Source organism: Ruditapes philippinarum, unplaced genomic scaffold (assembly GCF_026571515.1).
Source record: "Ruditapes philippinarum isolate M1 unplaced genomic scaffold, ASM2657151v2 ctg492_1_1_1_1, whole genome shotgun sequence".
NCBI classification, from domain to species: Eukaryota; Metazoa; Mollusca; class Bivalvia; order Venerida; family Veneridae; genus Ruditapes; species Ruditapes philippinarum.
In genome coordinates this window covers 167,290-189,394 of record NW_026855693.1, presented here as the reverse complement: position 1 = coordinate 189,394, position 22,105 = coordinate 167,290, and positions in this window count along the sequence as shown.

Here is a 22,105-nt window from a genome sequence, read left to right as displayed (position 1 = left end):
ATATTATGTGGTACTTTGACAATTTTGCAGCTCGTTTTAATCGGGTCATGCCGGCCTACACCTGCTTTAGAGGAATGAAACATTTATTTATAATTTTGAGATTTGAAATTAAGAGCGTATAAACTTCGCAGAAATTTCCATTTAATTTTGTAAACATGTCATTTTGTACTTTATCTAGGGAGAAAATACATGTGAATACTTTTGGTTTGATACATTAAACTATTGACATGATTTTAATATAAAATAATTGTGTGAAACATTTTAAAGTCAGTGTATGAACGATGAATTTATGAAACTAAATTCACAATTTTAAGGATTGCTCTGTGTTTCGAACTATTCAATCGTCTTTTGCAAAAATCAAGAGGGAATCCTTACTGGTTTTCACTTTGCATCTTAAAACCCTCAATATTTGACATAAAATGTCCAAGCTGTTTGTTCTTAGACTATATAAAAGACATCTCGGATATAATGACATGAATTCCAAGGATCATTTTTTTTTGTTGGTGGTTTTTTTCCTTTGTTTCTTTGGAACATAATACTACAATCTGAGACCGAAAATCTCTAAACCTTTATTTTTTTCGGTACGTGATATCACGTAAGTTAAATGAAAGGCGAACTTTTTTTGAAACCTTTATAATTACAAAATCGTGCCGAAGCAACATGATAACATATTGTCTAAGTAATTTACGCTTGTATTTTACAAGTACGGGCGTTTGCAAAAACTTACCCATTGATTAATAGTTGCTCTGCCAATGACGATATCAGTTTTCTTTATTTGAGAACGTGGTTTTCAATTTACGACAATTGATGTCGAATTTATAAGAAGTGTTGTCTATATGAATTAGACACTTTTTATCGAGGGTCATACAATTAAGATTACATGGAAAATTCGATTCCCTTTCAGTAGATAAGGCTTTAGAACAACAACAATTGACTTGTCATTTGAAAATCGAAATATTGTTTATTTTGTTATTTCACTGCGTACATTGTATATGTACCTCGTTGAAATGTATAATATTGCACTTTGTAACGGCAATTTTTTTCTTAATGCGCCATTAAAATTTAACAAAATTGTTGTCTAATAGTCCATTGTTCTTAACATAAAATATATGATATCGCAAGTCATTATTCCATCCGCAATTTTAACAAAACAATTATATCTTAAATATTTGTGTACATAAAATGTTCTCTCTAAATCCTTGGTAAATGAAATTATTTAACAGAACGTTAAACAAAATAAAAACTGAAATAACCATCATAGAAATTACGAAATGTAGGTATTTTAAAGGTTAGATGCGAGATAGAAACGAAAATAGTTTCACGCTATCTGAGTTACACGTTCTAGGGAGATCGATTAAGTAATGAGTATTATTGAATATTGATCAATAATCTATACGCAAGTAAGGTCGGTATAACCCGGCTTTGCAAAGACGAACATTTATCTACATTACCTCAATGTCACATTTTCTGTTAAAGGTCTATGAAAGCTTATTTAATCATGATTATGAGTTTAACTGTTAACCGTTGTTTTTTATCATGTAAGCCAAACAAAACAAGCCAAAATAGCAAAACATATCATGTGGTACTTTGACAATCGTGTAGCTCGATTAATAATAATAAACAACCCAGCGTTCGTAAGGCAGCCATTCAACAATTCCATGTTTTCCAATGTCCTAGCTGCATTTTGAATGTTTACACGTCTATCAAACACTTATTTATTTTCTGTAACAATCCTCTAATAAGTTTTCTTTCTTACAAAAAGATGTATGACTAACTAATCCAAATGATATCCCTCTAAATCAATCACAATTATTCTCCTCCTGAGAAATACAGAAATTTTAAAAATGGCGGCCACTTACATTACACAAAGCGCAGCGGGGTCTTATATAAATTTGCCGTAAGTAACGGAAATAAGATCAGATGGTGTGACTATTTCTTCTACTAGAATCGTTTGTTTTTATTATTCAAACAAGCTATCATTAATATTTTTGAATAAAATAAATAATATCATCGTCATTTAACCTTGATTGTGGGAACTTATTTTTCAGCTCAAGACTTATTGTAATTTTGAAATATTCGACTAAAATGAGACAAGCAATGGGGAAAACATATTTTAATATTGAAGTTAATATTCAGGAAATTTCATTTAAATTTGTTTTTAAGAATAAAATAAAAAGAACATTTGTTTGTTTGTTTTGTAAGATGTATTTTTATTTCATCTTCTGAACTTTAAAAAAACAGCATTCTCACTTGTGACTAAGCCTCTCGTGAGAATACTGTTTTTAAAGCTCACTCGATGAATACACACAAACAAATATCTTTTATTTAAACATCATTTGCAGAAATCAAGAGCGCATCCAAAATGGACTACATTTTTGCATTTAAATATTTGACATAAAATGTTGAAGCTGTCCGTTCTATATAAAAAATATCTCTGATATAATTACATGAATTCCAAGTATCAGGATGCTGTTGTTGTTTTTGTTTTGTGTGTTTTTCTTTTCTTTCTTTGGAACATAATACTACAATCTGACACCGAAAATCTCTAAACTTTTTTAATTTTTCGATACTTGATGCAAGTTAAATGTAAGGCGAACTTTTTTCTTGATAAAATATTTAATAAAAAATCTAACCGACGCAACATGATAACCTTTTTTCCTTAGAAATTTACGCTTGAACTTTTATGAATTTTACAAGTACGAGCGTTTTGCAAAAACTAACTTATAGATTAGTGATTGCCCTTCCAATGAAAATATCAGTATTCCTTATGTGAGAACGTGGTTTTCAATTTACTACAATTGACGTCGGAATTTATGTGAACTTCAAGTCTGAATTAACAATTGTTGTCTATCTGAATTAGACACCTTTTATTGACGATCATACAAAGACAAAATTGAATATTTGATTTCCTTTCAGTAAATCTGCGAGATTTTTTGAGAGCTTAAGATTATTAACAACAATTGACTTGTTATTTGAAAATCGAAATATTGTTCATTTAATAACCTCATTGCCTGCATTGTACATGTAACTTGTCGAAATATATTGACATTTGTAAAAGTAATATTTTTCTAAAGACGCTATTTAAAAAGATTGTTTTTCTTTAAGGCAACCGTTATAATCATAAAGTATATGATATTATTAGTCATTATTTCATCCGTAATATTTTATTTATTTCGGTTAACAAGTATAGATGTGAAATCATCTTGTGCAAGAAATACTCCCTGCCATTTTTAGGTTAGTGAATTATTTAACAAAACATTAAACAAAATGAAAAAAAAAACTAAAATAAAACCGTCACTCCTATCACGGAATTAGAGTATTTTAGAGATAATCTCCGAGATAGAACCAACAATAGCTTCACGCTGATGACCACGTTCTAACGTATCCGATTAATTAATGAGTATAAATGAATGTTGATCAATGATCTGATGTTATACACGCAAGTAAGTTCGGTATAAATCTGCTGTGCAATCATACCATTTTAAACAAAAAGGGGCGTTTTCGTAATGATTCGGAAAATTTAACATATGAATGTAAGACGTACACTCTATTACATTATCCCAATGTCAGATTTTGTTAAAGATCATAATTATGATTTTATTAGTTAACCGTTGTCTATAACCGGGTAAACCAAACAAAACGAAATGAAATAGTAAACAATATTATGTGTTACTTTGACAATTTTGCAGCTCGTTTCATTCTGGGCAGACCGGCTTTCGACGCCTTTAGCGGAATGCAACATTTATTTATAACTTTGACATTTGAAATTACAAGCGTAGTAACATCCGCAGATTATTCATTTAATTTTGTAAACATGTCATGGTGTACTTTATCTTGAGAGAGATGCACAGCAATACTTTTGTTTTAATAAATTAATTGGCATGAAGTTGATAGTATATGAAATATTTTTGTGAAACATTTAAAAGTCAGTGTATAGACGATGAATTTATAAGGCACAATATTTTGGATAGTTCCTTGCTTCGTACTATAATAATCATTTACAAAAATAAACGTCGCATCGTAAATGGATTACATTTTGCATCTTATAACTCTCAATTGTTGACATCAAATGTTCAAACTGTCTGTTCTATTTAAAAGACATCTCGGATATAATTACATGAACTCCAAGTATCAGGAGATTTTTGTTGTGTTTTCTTTTAACATCGAGAATCTCTTCACTTTTAATTTGTTCGATACTTCATGTAATTTTATGAATTATGTTAGTACAGGTGTTTTGCAAACAAAATCGCATTGATAAATTGTTGCTCTTCCTATGAAGATATTATTATTTTTAATTCGAGAACGAGGTTTCAATTTACGACAATTGACGTCGGAATTTATGAGAGGTCTGAATAACCAATTGTTGTCTATCTGAATTTGACACCTTTTATCGAGGATCATACAATAAAGATAAAATTGAATATTTGATTTCTTTCAGTTGCTTTAGAATGACAACAATTGACTTGTCATTTGAAAAATCGAATTATTTTTTTTTTTTGTAATTCCACTGGGTATATTGTAAATGTATCTCGTTATATCATATTATGTACATCGTTGACATGTTATTAAATTTGTAAGAGCAATATTTTTTTAAAAAAGGCCAGTTACAAAAATTGTTATCTGACCACCGTTATAAGCACAAAGTATATGAAATTGCAAGTCAATTTTTCATCTGCAATTTTAATAAACATTATGATAAACAATTATAGCTACGAAATCATTTTTGTTCACGAAATATTCTCCCTTACTCCTTGGTAAGTAAATTATTTAACAAAACATTAAACAAAATAAAGACTAAAATAAAATCGTCACACCTATCACGAATTAAAGTATTTATTAAGAAAATCTCCGAGATAGAACCGAAAATAGTTTCACGCTATCTGAGTTACACGTTCTAAGGTGTTCGAGTAAGTAATGAATATTTAATTTAATGAATGTTGATCAATAATCTGATGTTATAAGTCTATACGCAATCATACTCTCTTTTTTCAAACGTAAAGGGGCGTTTTCGTAATGATTCGGACAATTTGATTCCTTTCTAGTAAATCTGCGAGATTTCTGTGAGCTTTAGAATAACAACAATTGACTTGTCATTTGAAAATCGGAATATTGTTCATTTAGTTATTTCTCTGCGTACATTGTACATTTACCTCGTTGAAATGTACTAAAACTTGTAAGAGCTTCATTTTTCCCAATGCCTAATTTTACAAACACACACAAACGTTTTCTGATAGGACACCGTTATAAGCTGCATCTCACTATTTTAATAAATGCTATGAGCTTTAAGTATATGATATTGCAAGTCATTATTTCATCCGCAATTTAAATAAAACAATTATAATTATGAAATTATTTTGTATACAAAATATTCTCTTTTACTCTTTGGTAAGTGAATTATTTAACAAAACTTAAAACAAAATGAAAACAACTAAATTAACCATCACACCTATAACAGATTTAAGAAAGCTTTAAGATAATCTTTGAGATAGAAACGAAAATAATTTCACGCTATCTGATTAACACGTTTAAGTAATGAGTGGTAATGATCAATTGATGATCAATAATTTGATGGTATACGTCACAAACAATTTAAGTCGGTAGAAACTGGCTTTACAATACTTTTTTTTTTTAAAAAAGGAACGTTTGCTGTTCGTAATGATTCATCTCCGAATTAAAGAAATATGCAAAGATTCAATTAATGCTGTCAGATTTGATTTAAAGAATTTATTTTAAAAAATTATAAACAGTTTTGTGTCTGTACTTCAAGTTTTCTTTTTTCGCACACTTAATCTCATCAGCATCTTGATATCAACATAGATTTTTTTTAATAACAAAATCAAGTTTTTTTGTTCTGTTTGAATTTTATTCCCAAATTGGAAAACTATATGTTATTGTTTTGTATCATTAACTTACTAAATTAGATTTTAGATTAAAAGTCATATGAGCCTTTGGTCTTATAAAAGTGTTTATTATTGATAGTATCATGTGTTGAGCGTTTTACAATATGTCATTGACAGTGTCCGAAAACCCTGAAAGAGCAGGTATAGAGCCATCTCAGCGTGCACACCCATGCAGTCTAACAATGATTTATGTCTATTTAGATTTTTTTTATTCTTTTAATATATCTACGCACATTATAAAATAAAATCGGACAGGGCAAAACCCCCGACATTTCACCATTGTTTCATCTATTATGGATATTTAAATCATGCTTTTTCGTGTTAAGATAATATTTTCATTTATTATGAATGTTTAAATCATGCTTTGTCGTGTTAAGTGAATATCACAATATTAAAAAGTATTTTTTTATATTTGACTTACTGAATGATTCTTTTATTATTTTGTTTCGTGGTCGATAACTTTCAGGAAGAGCCCGGTGCCCCAACATCACATTGAATCCGCTAGACTAATGTTATGGAAATGTATATATATCAAACTTGTTTCACTTTTAGAATGACTTTATTGTGAATGGTCATTGTCTATCATTTGATGTCGGAGCCGATTTCATTGTACGTGTACACAACCTACATTATTGAAAAATAAACGCCCGCCTACACAAAAATAAAACAACGCCTTTGCAACAAACAAAACAGAAATTGTTCGAGGGTCCGCAAGACTCATAAATGCAAAATTTACTTTGTTTTAATATATTACGTTTCTGAAAAAAAAGTAACACTCACTAAAGTGTACGCGTCTGAGATGCTAGATAAACTCTGAGACTAGAAATTACTTCTATGTCAATGCCCTTTCGTATAGCCATATAAATTTTTAGGTAAGTAAAGTACGTTAAACTCACTAATATAAGGTAATGAAAAAAAATAATACAAAAAATATGTATCATATTTTTATGACGTACACACTGTACTTTTAATTTTTTGTTAAATAATTAGTAATGATTTACGTTTAGAATATGTTTAAATAATATTTAGAAGAAAAAATGTTGAACATGACCTGACTGTTGGACAAACTTTTTAATTGGTGTGTCTTACGAGGGGTGTTCAAAAAGTTTTGAGACTGAGGCAATGAAATAAAAACAACAATAGATATCAAATTTCATTCTATTTTAATCCCTCAAAATAGTTTCCATGAACCCGAATGCACTTCTGAAGTCGATCTATCCACCTCCGGAAAGCGTCAGAGTAGTTCCCCTTGGGGATACCCAAAAAGCACTGGTAGAGCGCACTTTCCAGCGCGCTACGTGATGCGTAACGCCGTCCAGAAAGCCGTGTCTTGACTTCAGGGAAGAGGAAAGAGTCGCACGGACTTAGATCAGGAGATCACTTGTACACTTTTTTCTTCCTCGATGAACCTTTATACTATATCTCATTTATGAGATGAAGCGTTATCATGAATGAGGTACAACCCTCTTTAACCAGTTCTTGGGCGACGATTTTCATAAAACGCCTTGACACGTTTCAAAATCTTATCCTAATTCCTAAACTACACCGCACTTTTCTAATTTTTCACTAGGTTTCATATTTACATGTACAAATGACCAGTGTAAACGAGTATATGATAAATAATACACAATGACTTTTAAACTTTTTAAACGCATGATTTGATTTCAATGCAATTTTTCTCGATTGTCATCAAAAGGCTAACAATAAGATCTCGTGAATTTCGTGCAAATGGAATGGTAATTTTCTACGGAAGCACATTAGTCTCACAACTTTTTGAACACCCTACTTTAGACGTTGTTAAAATAAGAAAAAAAAATTAAAACTATTTGATTAGATTTGTGACTAGTAAATGAACTGACATTTGTTAAATGTATGGAATATTTTAGTTTGTTTGCTTTAATTATTTCGTATGTATTCTCTGTGAATAATTAGATTTTAGTGAGACAACACAGAAATATATTTGGAAAAGAACACCAAGTATTAACAATACTTTTTACATCTCAGCAAAAGCATAACAACCAAAATATAAATAGGTGGGAAGCAACCATTTAGAAATATTACCTTTAAAGGTCCTTTAGATCGTTTCAAAAAGCTGCTCATTGTCCAATTACCCGAACCCTATTTTGTTTCTGTTGCTTTTCGGCAATACGTACAGATTCTTGCAGTGATAAAGTACATTGTATGGAAGTCAACAAACTACTTTGCCCTTTGTTTATATTTTGCTTGTTTTTGTACAACTAAGAAAGGAAAAATCGTATGTTTCTGGGGCATTATGTGCCTTTAATGATTATATTATTGAATTTGTTCTTTACAAAATTATTACAAAATAAATGTCAAAGCGTTTTTTATTTGTTGTTTTTTTTTTTTTTTTTTTTTTTTTTTTTTGCTTTGTTTTATTTTACGTAGCTTTTATGTTGGCAGCAATAGAAACAATACTCTTTCCTTATTTTAGCATGTTTTTCCATTGTCTAAAACGAGTTATGTAAAAATTATATTGACAGAATGTTTTTTATCTTCATGAAATATTCAGTAATGAAATCCTTTTTCCTGCAGCATGATACAGCATGAATCTATTTTTGGTTCCATTTACCAAGTTAATCTATCTCCTACATTTACCTTTTTATGTATTCCCATGTTGCAGAGATTAGATGTACCTTTACATAGTAAAAGAGAAGTGCTCTATGAAGGCACGCAACTTGATGAAGGCAATAGGGTCTTATTAAGCGTGTACTTTTGCTTATTGCATTCTATGTTTTGTAAGCCAAATATCTATGTTAAGAGGCTAAAAAAAACTGGGACACTCTGGTTTTATGTTTCTACTAAAATATAAAGATTTGCAATGAAATCTTTCGAATAATTATGTTGTTTTGAAAGTGACTCTTATACTTAGCTGTTCATTTTAAAAGAACTTTCGTAATATTATATGGCTTTGTTCAATCAGCATAGTAACTATTTTTATCTTTGCTTAGGCAGTGCAATAACCGGTTGCACAAAAGAACAGACTTATTTTTTATGATCTGAATTTCAATTTTATAGGACAACAGTATTGAATGCAAGTTGTAGCAGTATGCATACTGGGCCGGCAATTTAAAGACACCTTGTCTAGTCCTAACTGAGCCTGATCGAGTTCATGTAATATTTTTAATTATCTATTTTCCCTTTTTTCTTTCAAAAGATCATTTTTGTTGAATGCATCTTATTTCATTATTATTTTATGTGTAAGAACATTAAATATTGTATGTATTGGTGTTTATATTTCCATAATTATTTGTAGATGTATAATTATCATTATGTAGATATGTTGTAACATCAAGAGTGTATGGAGAGGATTGAAAAACATGAATAAAGAAGGTAGTATTTGTATAAGGATTTTCTTTCTTATTTTAATGACAAAAGTAGTAAACTATTATACTTGAGATTTATTCAACTGTTCACGTTTGAAAAAAAACACGAGACGTGAATCATGCAATTCCGGTGAACTTTGTATCAAGTTGATTATTAAATCGTGACCAAAAGAAACAAATTGGGCGGTGTAACACTGTTCCAAGTTAATGTGCGAAACCATTGATGATAAGAGAATGTCTTGTTGATACAATTTGAATTAGAGTAAAATTTAACAAACACATTTACCGTTTACTACTTAATCGATTCAGATTTTTTTTCTCCAGGAATAATAATTTTATAATCTATTTTAATAGTGTGATAATGGTGGTACTTTCCGGTGGTGGGATTTTACTTTTTGGCGTTATTGGTAAAGAAAGGACTCAGGTTCCCCTTTTTACATTATTTCAGACACGAACGGGCACCTGAATAGAAGCACAGACGTTCCGTTAGCTAGATGGATGGTATCCTCACACGCATTGTAAGTTTCCTTACAGGATTCAAACCCTTAGCGGTGCGGGCAAGTTTTAATTATAAAAATTAAGATAAAGTTATTTGGAATGATAAATCTTCCTTTTTGTTTTTCTTCAAAGTAAATACTTGTCTGTTTGCTTGTTTGATTCTTACGTGATTGAATCACTTTTTGGTTATATCTCATATGTAAAATATGACAAACAAGATCAACAAGAAAAGGTGGCGTGCAATGAACGAAACTCCCACACGACCCAGCAAAGATAAGTCTGTATAACTATACAGTAATTACCAATTTGTTATCAAGTGACCTATATATCCTAATCGCATGATTTTTGAATGAGATTAGATATAAATGTCTTGAATCAATTGGCATGGAGAAATATCACCTCGACCGTGAGTGCTAATATTTTACTCATTTCAATAATAAAATAAGTGTAAGGAACACAGAATATCATAAACGAAAAGAAAGGCTAGGTTTGTATGTGCATTTTTTTTTAATTGTATTGTTTTCTATTAATTTTGTCAAAGGTTGCTTTTGATACTTATAGCAAATATTCATTTTTTATTTAGTTCATATTTATTTTTTTTTCTGAAAAAAAGTAACCTATATTATTTTCGCAGTGTTCTACTTTTAGATTATTTGACTTCGCCCTCGCTCAAATTTTACTGTTAAATTAATATTTAAATTGTGTATATATTTGTATCATTTATGTAGATCAATCAAAAGATTATCTCCTGAAAATCTACATAAGGTATTTATTGAGCAAAACCTTAGTACATTTGCACGTGTGGGTGCGAATCTATTTCTGTAAACAGTTCATCAAGATAGCCCAATCTCATAGAGTACCTATCATTATTTAATTCCGATGTTGGTGTGTCTAATATCTACCATTTTGCGTGCAATCAGCTACAGATCAAATGAACATTTAAGTACCATGTGATAAACTTTATCTGTTCTTTGTACTTTAACTTAAAGTTTACATGCATACATTTATGACGAATGACAGTATTTGTCGAACAATTTTTTAATCAGATATGTGGGAAAAATGACCATTATACTTAGTGTCTGGGATCAATTAGTATGGATAAATTTCGTCTTGCCCGAGAGTCTTTACTAATGTTTGTTTACTCATTATAAATAGTTGAGTGTAACGAACACTGAAAATCAAATGTGGAAAGAAAGGCTAGTTTTAGGTAACTATGCGTATTTATGAAATTCTTTAGCAATATCTATATTGATTTTATCAAAGGTTGCTTTAAATAATTTCATACTTATATTTACTATTCTATTATTTGATAAAACTAACCAATATTTGTCTTGCAGTGTTTTGCTTTTAAATTCTTTGACATGTCCCTCGTTCATATTTCAGCGATAATATTTAATGTGGGTATATCTGTATTATTGTTGTTTATCAATAATAAGATCATCTCGAGATAATCTCCATTAAGTATTTATTGAGCCAAACCTTAGTACCTTTGCACGTGTAGGTGTGAAACTATTTCTGAAAACAGTTCATCAACTTGAAGATATTGGAGTATTTAATATTTAATTTTTTTGCGTGCAATCAGTTACGGAACAAAATTAATAACATTTAAGTACCATGATCAACTTTATCTCTTATTTGTACTTTAATTTATAGTTTACATGCGTATAGTTATGACGAATGACCTCAATGGCAATCCAAGAGTATTTATGACGTGCACACTACAATTAAAGATGGGTTCCGACGATGGTGAAATGACTGGCAAAGTATAATAAGCATGCTCCTATCGGATTATAACATTCTTCAATCGGCTGAGTTTAACAATCCAATGTCGGAAGAAATATAAAAGAAGATGATAGTTTAAAGTGTCTTGGTGAACGGAATATCAAAGAAAGCGGAAAACATAATTTGAGAACTTGATAAATTTGATAATAAAATAATGAAAAATGTTGTTATTGTGTATTATGTTTTGCGATACAACGTGACTTCTTGCAACCAATTATAGAACAATGGACATTGAAAAGTAATCAAACTTGTTTGACAAATTACAATTTTATAATTACATTTCAAACTTGATGACTTCACAGCGAAAATTATCAAAATATGATTCCACATTTTCCAGTAAAGAAACTACTTTTGAATATGCTCGTATTTGCTATTTCAGGTTGAGCTAATATAACAATATATTTTGAAAAAGATTTATTGTTTTAAGGTAGACCACCCCTAATGTATTACCCCCACTTTGAAGAGTATTTATATAGGCTAGAATCACTGTCAGCTGCATTGAAACTGAGGGTTCTAACTTCAGAAGGGGCAACATTTTTTTTTCTTTTTAACATTATCTTATATGTATCTTTTAGATCCCTTAAGGAGTGTTTGAGTTTAATTATATAATTATTGTACGTATTTAATTGCTAAAAAATGCCAAATTAAATAGCAAATATAATTCCAAATATCAAAGTTAATAAAATAAAAACTACACGATAAAAGTATATAATATTATGCAAAATCAACTAATATACCGAAACAAATTGTAGAAAAAAATTGAAAATAACCCCTCATTGTGGTGAATTTTAGGGATATTTTGAATAAGGCATTTTACATAATATGGAAACGGTCAAATAAATGCTTAAGGTTGGTGGGGTAGGGTAACATTTTTATACTTATTAAACATGTTTTGTTTAGAAACAATATGTTTGCTTGTATAATTGTTACCTCAATGTATATTATTTGTGATATTATAGACTTATTAGTGTCCTCATTTCTGAAAAAGAGCCCTTCTAATAGCATAGTTAAAGTTCAGAAAAATGTTCATAACTCATAAACCACACGGTATTTCTTTTTTAATTTTACATTCGGGTGACCTTTGAGGCATATAACTGCCCTTTGTTGTCAATTTTACAGTTCTTCATAAGGCCCATTAGGTGTGGTCTATCTTAATGGTGATTGACCAAAACTTGATATTTAAAATGTTTAGTTTAATATGATATATCAATCTGTCTCCAAAACGACTCAACTCTTTTTTTAAATGAGCGTTACATGTTAATTCTGATGGATATAATTTTCATTTTGCTACAATTATATCTCCTTTAATGCTGTAATTGACATATGTTTGTTTGAATTTTTATATTACACTTTATTCCGTTCTTTGAAAAGAAGAAAATCACAGATAGCTCAATTACAGCATTCCGAATCATCTGCTGAGATTCTATTTTCAAATTTCAGAGTTTCTGTCTAACATCGTTAGAAGGTAAAAAAAAAGTTATAAAAAAACAAAAACAGCACAATTCAATGTGTCAACACAAAATATTGTTTCATTAGAAATATAAAAATGTAAAATTTCCAATGGTTAAGGCAGAGATTATTGTCCACCCCCTTTGTAGTTTGAACGGAAAACATTTCTTTGGAATTTATTGTCTCAAAACAAGGTCTGCTAGAAATTTACATAAGTCTGTGATTCCATACGATATTGTTTCTGATAATTACAAATAAAAAGTACATTTCCCCCCTTATCACGATCAATGATAAGACCACAATTATGGCAAAGAAATGCTGTTTAATCTCTCCCTGTAATTTGTGTATCTGTTTTATAAACAATCGTACTATTGATATAGGCCTTCAAATTGATAAATTAAGAATTGATTTGCTTATATTAAGATTTATTTTTTGAAGCTTTGGAAATCGAGCAAATAGATTGTTTTTAAGATTTAAATACAATTAATTATGATCCGACAATAGAACATTAATGAATTTCTGATTTTAGATTAATAAAGTACGAGTTCAATGTTCTATAGTCTGTCTTTACACTCACATAATTATACAAAAATGTAGTCCTAATTTTGTTTTGTAATGTAACAATCTTGCAAGAAAAAAAAAACATTTAAAAAAAACATTTACGTTGAATGTATCTCATTTCATTACTATATTTTGGAACTGTGTGAATTAAATAATCTATATATTTTCGTTTAAATTTCAATAATTATTTGTAATAATTTGATTGACAGTTTTCAGTCAAAGCATGGCTTGATTTCACCACTTTCATGTGTAAAAAATGAGTACTGCTCCAGCCGGTGCTAGGGGTTGTGAAGGATGTTGCATTATTCTTATTATCCCTCATTACAGCCTAAATCAAACCGAGTGTAATTTTGCTGTTTTGAATGCCTCCGTAGGATCACTTTTCCAGATACGTTCTTTAGGGATTCTGTTTTTCTCTATTTTATTGATTTATTTGTTATATGATTTCTTATTGTAGAACACATCTAATTTAAAAAGGTAAAGTTTATAGTCGTACCATTATCATTCTGTAAATATGTTATAAAATAATTAGTGAATGTGTGTCACATGGATTATTTAATCGTTGCAAAAAAGAGAAAAATTGGCCGACGTGACACCGCTTCCAGTTGATGTACGAAACTTGATCAAGTGATGTGGAGGCCTTGTTGACTTAAATTAGAATAAAAGTAACATTTAACTCAAACAATAACCTTTCATAAATTCGATTTGAATTTTTTCTTCCGGAATAATAATTTTATAGTCCATTCCGATAGTTTGATAATAGTCTATAAGCACAAATGCTATAGATGTTTTGGAGGTTTGATTTAAATGTCTGGTGTTACTGGTGAAGGAAAGACTCATGTGCCTCTGTGTGCATTATTTCTGTCACGATAGGGCACCGATGTTCCGTAAGCTGTATAGCTTTCTCACATGATGCATTACAGAGTCCTTTGCGGTATTCAAACATATTGCGGTACAGGGCAAGTGTCCATGGTACAAAAATGGAGTTAATATTTAAAATGATATTTATTCCAATTTTGTTTTCCCTTTAAACTGAACTCTTGCTTGTTTGCTTTTATGATTTTAACGCGATTAAACACATTTTTTGTTTTCATATGTATGTTGCACCTGTTTTACTGGATAATTATCCAGTTATTACAAAATTGTCATCAAATGACCGATTAATAATCAAACAATTTTTGAATCAGAGTTTAGAGACAAATGACCATAACAGTAAGTGTCGTTGATCAATTATTATGGAGTTATTTTGTCTTGCCCGAGAGACTTTACTATAGTGTAACGAACACTGAAAATAAAATGTTGAAAGAATGCTAGTTTTTCGGGTGCGTATTTTTGAAATTGTTAAGCAATATCTATATTGATTTTATCAAAGGTTAGTTAAAATAAATTGATACTTATAGAAACTATTTTATTATTTGATAAAACTAACCAATATTGTTCCTGCAGTGTAATATATTTAAATTATATGACCTCTCCCTCGTTCATATTTCACTGTTAATATTTAATGTGTGTATATTTGTATTATAGATGTATTCCAGTCAACAGATCATCTCCTGATAAGCTACATCAAGTATTCATTGAGCCAAACCTTAGTTCATTTGCTCGTGAAGTTGTGAAACTATTTCTGAAAACAGTTCATCAAGATAGTACAATCTCATAGATATACCTTTTTTTATTTAATTCCGCTGCTGGTGTGTCCTGCGTGCAATCAGTAACAGATCAAAATTAATGAACATTTAAAGACCGTGATCAACTTTATCTCTTCTTTGTACTTTAACTTATAGTTTACATGTATATATTTATGACAGAAGACATCCACGGCAACCCCCAATAGTACTTGTTACGTATGCATTACAGTCAAGTGGAATCAGTACACATGGGTTCCGACGATGGCAAAATGCATAATAAGCATGCTCCATGAGAAGAAATCTAAAGACTTGTCGGATTATGAAATTTTTTAATCGCTTGAGTTTTACAATTAAATATCCGAAGATATATAAGAGAATGATAGTTTCACGTTTTTTGGTGAACTGAATATCAACGAAAGCGGAAACATATTTTTACCATTTGATAAATAAGATAATAGAATAAAGAATAGAATTCGTTATTGTGTTGTACAGCAAGATGTTATGTTTTCCGATACCACGTGACTTCTCGCAACCAAGTGCAGTAGAATGTACATTGAAAGGTAATCAAATTTGTAGACGCATTACAAGACGCATTACAATTATAAATTTATATTTAATGACTTCACATCGAAATTTATTAAAATATGTTCCACATTTTTCAATAAAGAGGCTACTTTTTAATGTAACATGGTCATAATTGCCTTGTCAAGTTAAACTAAATAACAAAATATTTTAAAAGGTTGATTGTTTTGATGGTGGTTGGCCAATACCTGATATTTAAAAAAAAATTAGTATAATATATTAATCTGTTTCCAAAAGACAGGTCCAGTCTTTTTTGTAAATTGAATGTTACAGGTAAATTCTGATGGATTTTTATAGAAATTACCTTAGAATAGATAAATACAGAATCCCTAAAGAAAGCCCAACACGGCATAATTGAAAATGTTGCAGGCTCGGTTTGATTGAGCCTGTTCATGGACGGTACTGGAGAGTGCAAGTTACCGTCCACGCCCCCTAGCACCGGCTTAAGCAGAATTCAACATGTAAACATGAAATAGTAAAATTTTGAATTTAGAAACATCCGCAGATGTGTTCACACGGCGGTTATCATGGAACCTTCAATGTGACACTTCCGTGCCATTCCATGAAAAGCGGCGTATGTTCCCCAAGTAATAAAAAGCATGTGCCCTAAACGAGAAAACAATGGGCGGAACTAAATAAAATGGAATTTTGAAAGGGGATCAGAGGTTATGAAGCCTGCGTATCACAGATAAGACGTCAAAAGACAAATTTAAAAAGCAGGCAACATATCCTAAGGGTGATTCAACATTATTCAAGTAGGAATATTGGAACCACCCAACTAGAAAATGCCGAAAAGATGAAACCAAAAATACCACAAGCACAACAATAATGTCGTGCTGAACGATCTTCAAGGATCGAAAATATAACATCATTAAATGTACGGGGAGACTTTTTACAGCCGCCACCCGGCACAAATAACACGGATGTGACCATAAAATAGATGAATACAGAATCCATGTTATTTGTCATGGCACTAAACTGTTCAATAATGAGGAGCGGCCGGAAAGCGAAGTAAATTATAAACTTGAAAGAAGATATGGCACAATGTAAAATTGTTTTGACGTTTACCTGTTCACTCACTTTATACCCTCGAATGGGCTTAATATTGCTTTGATTTGTTTCTCCATACGGTCCACACATTAATTTTCCTTGCAGATAATCTATAAATTCAGTTTTGTAACAGAACAATACTGACAGTGATACACAATTGAAATTACAACTGTAATTGAATACAATAATGTTACTTCAATTCATATTATGTACATAAGTACATAAACTGCAAGCGGTGTCACTCCCCCAAATATTTCTTTTTTGTTACGATTTAAAAGCCCACGTGATTCCATACAGGTTAACCGCAACGGAATGCTCCATACCTCGTGTTTGTCTGAAAGGTGTAAAATGTCTGTCCCCAGCATAATGTTTTACTTTAGTGATATTCTAATAATAATATGAAATCCTTCTTATTTTATAACATAACTACAGAATGATAATGATACATCTATAAACTTTACCTTTTAAATTAGATGTGTTCTACACAAAGCAATTGTATAACAAATAAAAGAATGAGTAAACATATCTGGAGAAAAGTGATCCTACGTAGCATTAAAGTCAGCGAAATTGCTGATTAAAAGTGCTGCAATCAAGCCATGCTTTGACTAACAATGTTTTAAATGTTTAAATGTCTAGATTGTTTTATAACAAATGAAACATAATAAGTGTTATTATTATGTGAGTGTAAAGACAGACTATAGTACATTTAAATACACTTTATTGATCTAAAATCTGACATTCATAAATGTTCTATTGTCGGTTTATAATCAAACAATATCAAAATCTTAAAAACAAGTGAAATAAGTGTAGCAAAATGAAAAAAGGTTATATGTTTTATGTTTTAACATTAGAAAAGACAACAATACAAAAAAGAAAACAGTAACAAAAAAGTATAACCATTACAGTGTAGAATAATTATTATGGATCGAAGGAAAAATACAAAGGCTAATTATAGTAAATTATTAACCCGTCAACATATTAAGTGTAAAATGTAAATTCACAGTTAAAACGTGAAACCGCTGACATGTTCGTGATTTTGAAAAATGTAAGGTTATCGAATAATAACTAACTCCTTTCATAAGTTAAACCATACCACAACAACATCAACAAAATCTTTATGAACCTCTTTGTTCTCTTTAAATGTTTTCAGCTATGACTAAGCGTTGGGCAATGTTAAAACACACATCTATTGATGAGTATTCACCATTCTCAAATAGTTAAATAGATGGCATTCTTTCAGCAATTTAATATAGAACATATTTGTGTCACATGTAATTTCATTTCATCGAGTGTGCTTTAAACACAGTACTGAAATAACTACTCGTGAGAATACATTTTTTTTAAGTTTACATGATGAAGTAAAATTATATCCTACACAAAAAAATACATACATGTTCCTTTTTTCTATCTTTCTTTCTTTTCTGCTTGAACACGAATTGAATCAAGTTTCTTAAATATTACCTTCGATGAATATTACAATATGTTTCCCCTGCCCTTTCTCATAAATGTATGATAACCAGAGCTCAAGAAATAATTCCAATAATGAATGTTAGTTTTCGATGATAATATTCATTTTAAACAAACATCAAGAGTTATCTTTTGCATAAAATAATAAAACAAACAAGTATATGATATGTACAAAATACACTTAACTTTATCTGTGGAACTTTGCTGAATAATTCAGTAACATAGTCTCTACCATTTTCAAAATTGTTTCTGCTTTGGAAAAATGTGTATGTGTTTGATCAAAAGGGTTATGGTTTTGATTTGATTATTTGTCACCTTTTTAAAAGAACAGATAATTGTTCGATGTTTGATGATCAGTGAGTTGAACGAATTGAAGTCACATTTATTTATTTATTTACAGTTGTAATTTCAATTTTGTATCCATTTCAGTCTTATTGTGCTTCAATCAGCCTTTATAATGTCTGAATTTATAGATTATCTGCAAGGAAAAGAAATGTAACGTACCTCATGGGGAAAACAAAAAACATACATTATGCCCATCCAAGGTAAATTGTGAGTGAACAGATAAAAGTCAAAACAAGTTTTTACTGTGACATATTTTCTTTCAATTCTATAATTTACTTCACTTATATGCCACCCCTAATTAGTGAACAGTTAAAAAACAACAAACCACTCACATGACCTTAGGTTATTTCTATAAGAATCCTTAGAATTTACCTGTAACATTCAATATACAAAAAAACTGGATCAGTCTATTTGGAGACAGATTAGAATATTGATGAAACATTTTATTTTCGGTTTTGAAACAACTTTTCTTTTGTATTGTGTATAGTTTGAATTAGGTGCTATACAAGAACCTAAAATTTTTCAAAGGTACGGACATGTCAGCAATTTCACGTTTTCACTGTGAATTAACAACACACACTTTATGTGTTGACAGGTATTTATTTACGCACGACCTTGTGTTTTCCCTTCGATACAAAACTAAAATCCAAAACTGTCATGGTTATACGTTTTTTGATGTTACAACATAAGACGAGCCTATTCGTTTCATTTCTTTTCATTTCAATTCGCTACTGTAACACCTATTTGGCTTTATTTGTCCTTAAATGCCTTATTCTTAATATTTTCTTAATTTCAATATGATGCTTAATTAAATTCTTTGGAATGAAGAAAATCACCGATAACTCACCAATAGCTAAATTACAGCATTTTGAAAAAACAAATCCGGTGATTTTATTTTCAAATTTCAAAGTTTCTGTCTAACATCGTTATAAGGTAAAAATTAGTTTCAATAAAACTGCACAATTTAATATATCAACACAAATTAATGATAAATTAGAAAAATAAAAATTGCAAAATGTCACATTTCCAATGTTATAGACAGAGCATTTCGTGCATTCCATCAGTAGTCTAAAGGGAAAACATTTCTTCCGACTTAGTTGTCTCAAAACAAGGTCTGCTAAAAATTTTCAATCACTGAATGATTCAGTAAGATATTGTTATAGATAATTACAAATAACACGTACAATATTATTTTGACGATGGTTAAATCACTAAAATGACAAAGAAATGCTCTTAGATCACTGTAATAATTCGCCAGTTTGAAAACGGGTCGTACTTTTGTTTTGCCCTGACGGTCGGGTGGTCTTCTGGACGGGTGGCGTCCATTTTTTTCCGGAGCATATTGGACGAATTTTAATGAAAATTCATAATAAATTTCATATATAAGAAGCTGTGTCGCGCGCATAAACCAGGTTTCTAGGTCAAAGGTAAAAGTAACACGTAGAGGTCATTGCAAAACGTTTGTCCGGAGCAAAACGTCTACATGCTTAGAGATATTTCAATACAACTTGGCACAAATGTTTATTATTGTGAGGCGGAGTGCTGCTTACAGCATTTAGGTCCCTGTATCCAAGGTCAAGATGGCGTCCAAGTTAGATAAATATTCGGATCATTTATTGAAGTATTGAAACACATGTGGTCATTATCATAACTACTGATGTGAAGCATATAATTTAGGTTAATATATGCAAGGCCAAAGTCAATAACGATGATTGGATATAGAAATTTGGTCCCGAGCATATTTTCTCTACGCATAGTGGGATTCTAATGAAACTTCAAAGAAATGTTCACTACTATATAAGGCAGTGTCCCGCGCATGAACCAAGCCTGTAAGTTAAAGGTTAAGATCACACTTAGATGTCAAAAATCGCTTGTTCGGAGCCGAACTTCTACATTCATTTGGGGATTTTAATGTAAGTTGGCACAAATGTTCACCATTCTGTTGCTTATTGCGCATATTGCGCACATAGTTCAAGTACCTACTACCAAAGTCAAGGTCACACAGAGAGGTCAAAGTTTGTGAACGGGATCCATAATTAGTCTTCATTAAATTTTATTGATGGATTATTACACAAATGATAACTATCATGCATTCAAGGGTGACACATGCAATTTAGGTTATTATTTGCAATGTCAAGGTTACTAGGATCAATAACCAGAAACTCTCCAGATATTGCCCAGAGCATATATCCATATGTATGTGTATAATGCCACATCTCTATCAAAAGCTTTTGTGACGGGCATATTTCGCGACAATGTTGCCCTTGTTTGAGCATCTGTTTTATAAATAAATAATGATACTATTAATATATGCCTTCATATTGACAATTAAGAATTCATTTGCTAATATTTAGATCTATTTATTGAAGTTTTGGTTTATGAATAAGGAGATTGTTTTTTAAGATTTCGATACTATTCAATTATGATCCGACAATAGAACATTTTTTATGAATTTCTGATTTTAGATCAATAAAGTATATTTCAATGTTCTATAGTATGTATTTACACTCACATAATATTAGCACTGATTTTGTTTTGTAAAATAATAATCTACCAATAAACCATTTCGAAAATCCAATCATGTTGAATGTATTTCATTTCATTATTATTTTTATGAATTGTGTAAATTAAATAATGTATACATTGTCGCACAAATTTCAATAATTATTTGAATGACAGTTAATAGTCAAAGCATGGCTTGATTGCAGAACTTTTAAGTGTTGAAAACTGAGTACAGCTCAAGCCGGTGCTATGGGGTTTGAAGGATGTTGATTTTTTTACTTATCCCTCATGAACAGGCTCAATCAAACCATATCTTCATTTTGCATGTAATTTTAACGTAGAATCAATTTTCTCCAGACATGTTCACTCTTATATTTATTTGTTATATAATTGCTTTTTGTAGAAAAGTAAAAAGGTAATAAAAAACGTTTTGTGAAAAAACACAATTCAATATGTCAACACAATGTTAAATTACAAACGTCAACAATGTAAAACGTCAAATTACCAATATTCAAGCTGAGAAAATTTTGTTCATCCTATTTGTAGTCTGAATGGAACACATTTCTTTGGAATGTATTGTCTCATAACAAGGCCTGTCAGTCTGTATGATTTCGTAAGATATTGTAATTGATAATTACAAATAAAAAGGTACAATATCTTTTCATATTTCTCCGCGTTACGCCCAATGATAAAACCATTAAATTTACAAAGAAATGCTGTTAAATTTCACTCAGTAATTGAGTATTTGTTTAATAGGTAAAAGCACTATTAATATACAATCAGACTAAAGTTCAGTTTGTTAGAAACAAAAATTGTTTAATGTTATCTGAAATAATAAAGCTGACTCTATTATAATGGGCAAGATGGTTTTGCGAGTTTACCTGTCGGCTACATGGATCTCGCCAAGTCAAAATCGTGAGAAATAACCTCCTCAGTATTGGTTGACCAGCGGTTAAAATTAAAAACTGCATCGCTTTCAAGGCCGATGATTGACTGT